This window comes from Octodon degus, unplaced genomic scaffold (assembly GCF_000260255.1).
Source record: "Octodon degus isolate 3935 unplaced genomic scaffold, OctDeg1.0 scaffold00313, whole genome shotgun sequence".
Classification (NCBI taxonomy): domain Eukaryota; kingdom Metazoa; phylum Chordata; class Mammalia; order Rodentia; family Octodontidae; genus Octodon; species Octodon degus.
In genome coordinates, this window is record NW_004524889.1 from 217,956 (window position 1) to 222,875 (window position 4,920).

Genomic DNA, 4,920 nt, shown 5'->3' on the forward strand with positions numbered 1-4,920 from the left:
CACCAGCATCTTCAAGATCTGAAACTCTGTCTTCACTTTCACTTAAACGGTGTTGCAAGCTTGTAGTTGAGATTTTAATTTCCTCTGTATCTCTTTGCCTCTCCTTCATGCGATCTATTTCTTTCCTGTATTGCTCATTCAAGGAATCCATCATTTTTCTAATCTCCTCTATTTTTTTTATCAATGTCTTCTTTATAAGCAGTTCCAAATTCTTTTACTGCAGTGTTTTTTTCAGCTTGGGTTTCCTCCCTATGTTTCTGTAATTCCTCCTCTACTTCAGATGCTATGAGTTCTGAGAGTTCTTTTTTTATTTCAGAAAACAATTGTTCTCTGATTTCCTCTATATCTTTCTGCTGTTGCTTATTTACTATCGACGCTATTAATTCATGCATTTGAGCCAAGCTAGTGTCCTCCTCACTTGTTCTTTGTGGGCATTGGGTTTCCTACATATGTTCCTGCATTTGATTCTTTCTGCAGATGTTATTAATTCAAGGATTTCTTTCTTTATTTACAATCTGAGTTCCTCTATAACTTTCTGCAGCTGGTTTTTTTTTTATTTCAGAAGCCGTTGATGAATTGCTTTCAGCTGTATGATTTCAAATTTGTTCTGTGTTAGTGTCCTCTGCACTTGTTATGGGTGGGTTTGGGTTCTGAGGTTGCATTTTGTTCCTTGTCGTCATTTTGCATAGCACTGTCCTCAGTACCTTAGCACGTACTGAAGTTCAGGTGCAGATCTACAAAGTTTGGATTTATCCAGCTGTACCTGACTTGGGTCTGGCTGCTGTGCTCAGCTCCTTCCCTTGCTGCCCTTGGGGGAGAACTTGTTGTGTCCCTCTGGCAAGATTTTTTGCTCCTGGACTAGCTGGGTGGTTCTATCCTCTACACTCTCTTTAGGAATTACAGCTGCAGGGTTACACTCCAGGCCTGTATGCCAGGCCTGAGTTGAGCCTGGCGGGGATAAGTTAGAGTAGGGCGGAGAGGCAGCTGTCCCACACACTCACAGGGCCTGGGCTAGGACTGGGTCTGGGTGTTCCTGGAGCATGGCAGAAATTCCTACTGGCCAGGCAGGGTGGGGGAGGTGCTGCAGAGTTTTGGGGGGCATCCCAAGGGGGTCAAAGAGGGTGTCATCCTCTCTGTGCCTGGTCTGGGACCAGTAGTAGATCCAGCTGGCGCAGGGTAGCCAGAATCTCTCCCACACACTCACTGGACCTGGGCTAGGACTCAAAAATTGTTCTTAATTTCCAAAAATTTTACTACTTCTTCCCAGATATTTTTCTGTTACTTATCAATTTTTCACAAGGATGTTATTGATTTTACAAGTGCTTTTACTTTTTTTGACTTCTTTTGTTGTTGATTTCAATTTCCATTGCACCTTGTCTCTTTGTACACCTGGGGCAATTTTGATTATTTTTGGATTTATTTCAGCATGCTTTGTGGACTAGTGTGTAATCTATTTTGAAAAAAGTAACATATGCTTCACCAAAAATGAATATCCTCCTGCAATAAGATGGAATACTCTATAGATATTTATTAAGTTTGTATGTTAATGGTATGATTCAGATATATTTGTTCATTGATTGTTTTTTGCTTTTTATTTATTTAATTTCTTTTGAGAAATAAGTATCAAAATTGCCCACTGTGATTGTGTTAGTGTGTATTTTATCTTTTATGTTCATCTTATTTATTTTATGAAGAAAATTGCATCAGTATTCAGTGTATTTAACAAATTATTTGTTCTTTTAGGATTATTCCTTTATCATGTAGTGTCCTTATTTGTATGTTTTAATAAGCTTTTGTTTAAAGTTAACCATATCTGAGATTAAAAATTTTATCTCTGCTTGTTTATAGGGATATGGTAAATGAATATCGGTTTTAGTTTTAGTTTTAATTTTAGCTCTTTGTTTTAGTTTTAGTCTATGAATTTTCTTTTAGATTACATGAGTTAATTGAATTGAGTGTTTTGTTAGGATTCAGTTTTTTCAATGCATTCTGCTAATACAGCTTTTAATTGGATATTTGAGGCCATGAACACAGAGACATAATACTTATTAGTGTTGATTATTTAGAATCATTGTATTCATTCTCTGTTGGTGACTTCTTTGTTTCTCTTTTACTGTCATTTTGCTGTTACTGCTTATGTATTGATTTCACTTGGCTTTTTCATTCCATCAGGATATTTACCTTTTCTGTATTTATTGTTTCTGTGTAGGATATTCACGAATATTTTTTGGAGTGCTGGTTTAGAATTCATATATCTCTAGAGCTGCTCTATTTCATAAACTATTCTTAATTCTCCACCTACTTTGAATGAAATTTTTCCTCGGTATATTGTTGTTATTTGGAATTTAATTGTAGTTTGAGCTTGAAATACTTCACTGTGAGCTCTTCTGGCCTTTAATGTTTGTGTTGTCAAGTCTGATGTAAAGTTCAGGAGATTTTTTTTTTTTTTGGCGGAACTGAGGATTGAACTCAGGCCCTTGCACTTGCCAGGTAAGCATTTAATCTACTGAGCCATCTCCCCAGAACCTAGGAGATCATTTTTGTATGTGACTTTTGTTTATTTCAACTGCCTTTGAAGTTCTGTTGTTGTTGGATATCTGGAAACCTAATGATATGCATTGGTGAGCCTTTTTCATCATAGTTGTTTGATGCTCTGGGAGACCACTACGTTGTGTGCTGAAATGTTGCTTCATACTTTTGAAATTTTGTGCTATGATTTTTGTAAACATATAAACAATTCCATCTGTGCTATATTCTATCTTTTCTCTAATTCGAAGTAGCCTAAGGTTGGTCTTCTTGTGGTCATCTGCTAGCTATTGGATGTTCTGTGTGTGTGTGTGTGTGTGTGTGTGTGTGTGTGTGTGTGTGTATGTGTGTCTTCTCAATTCTCTCATCAAGTTCAGAAGTCTGTTCACACTGGTCATTTCTTCACATCATAAATTCAACGTAGCTTTTGTTTTTAATTTATCTATTTCTGTTTGATATTTTTTGTGGACTCTATCTTTCATAATTTAGCCATTCATTCTCTCAAAAATTTTGGTCAGCTCCTCCAGTATATGTACTCTCTCAAAAATCAGATTGAACACTTTTATACACAATTGTATTAAACTTCAATCATTTCCTCTTTGGGTTCGCCAAGTTTCCTTTTATTGTCTTTAATTTTTCTTATTGAACTTTGCTACCCGCTATTTCTGTTACTATGAATTTGTACCATGTTGATCTTAGGACAATTGGAAGACCTTGAGTATCTAAAGCTTCCCTGCTTTCCTATGATTCTGTGTATGTATAGCTATTATTTATTTATATTTATTTACCCCATTTTAGTGCTGTGCATTAAAGTCTAGCAAAATAAGTAGAGCTAGCAGTTTATATGAAGATACTGCTTCTTTGTGATGTATTTTGTGCTTCATATGTCCATAAATACTATTTATTCCTTCAGTTATTGAAATTAACAGGACTCTGTTCTAAGGTTTTCTACAAAGAATTATTTTAGGTTATATCAGCATCAGCAGATTCTATCACATATGGACATTTCATGCATATTTCTACCTTTTAATCAATCCTCTACGCAGATTATTTTTAGCATTGCACTTTTTCTGTGAAATAAAGGTTGGAGAGAAGACACATAGGAATGAGTCCAGAAGGAGTGTAATACAGTAAAGTGGGGGCCCGGGGAGATAGCTCAGCAAAATAAGCACTTACCTGACAAAGACAGGGTTCTGAATTAAATCTCCTGTACCAAAAAAAAGACAGTAAAGAGAAAGGATAGTAGGAGTGATAGGGATAGGTGAAACAAAGAAATATAATAAAATTTGATATGGTGTAAGATTCTCTTCTTCTATTTTTTAAATAATTTTATTGAGAAACAAATAGCGATGAGATAGTTTCTAAATCGATTAGTGGGACAGTTTCAGTAATTAATATATTGCACATTGTTATTTTCTTAGTGGTTATCACACAAGATGCTGAAATGATATCCTGTCCAAACACAATTAATATGAATCTTTCATCTTATTGGATTAAGAGAAAGTAGTTGTATATCTATCCTATTTTGTATATACAGATACAAAATGGTCCTTCATTTGTATCACCTTTTTTGTTTAGTTTTGTCAGAGAAGAGTATTCCATTGTCATTTAAATATTGTAGGTGCATGAATTCAGCAAAATATTCCAATGTACTCCAGTAGTCCAGAATAGTACTGGGTAATCCGCAGGACTGGCAATATCAGAAGTTGTTAACCTGAGCCCTTTACAGCCCAGCATACCAACATGGCTTGATGTTATAACTCATTTTTTTACCTTTCTGCTGGATGGTGAAGACCAACATAAAGCAAGGCCTATATAACAAGATATGTAACTTTTGTATACGATAAGGTCAGTCAAGTCCCCTCAGGATTTGTCCTGAAACCCTGTACCGCACTTTGTAGATTCTTTGTCAGTGTCAGCCATGTGGATGGGCCACTGCTTGGCCAGTGTGCTCTCTGTGAAAGCCTGAGAGAATGATTTCTCTCCATGTGACTCTCTTTAGGCACACTTTGCATCATCGATTACGTTCCTCCATGGCCCCATAATCTCCTTGATCAGAAAATATGGGACACAACTGATTTACATGATGTTGCAGTATAGGTTCTCCTATGTCTTGAGACTTCACTGACCTTGCAAGGCTAGGACAAAAATGTTATCTGTCCTTGCATCCCTTCTCTTTCTCTATTTTTTGATCAGCAAACTTAGGTTGTTAACCCTCCTAACAAGAAGCTTATTATTACCCTATAACATATGCAGTTTGTTTTAACCCATCTGTCTGTCTGAATATCAAACATCTTAGGCATAATGTACAACATGGAAAATACCTGCTATAAGATTGTATCAGAATATTTTTAGTTGTGTTGAACAGCTAACATTAAGAGTTTTAAGAACATA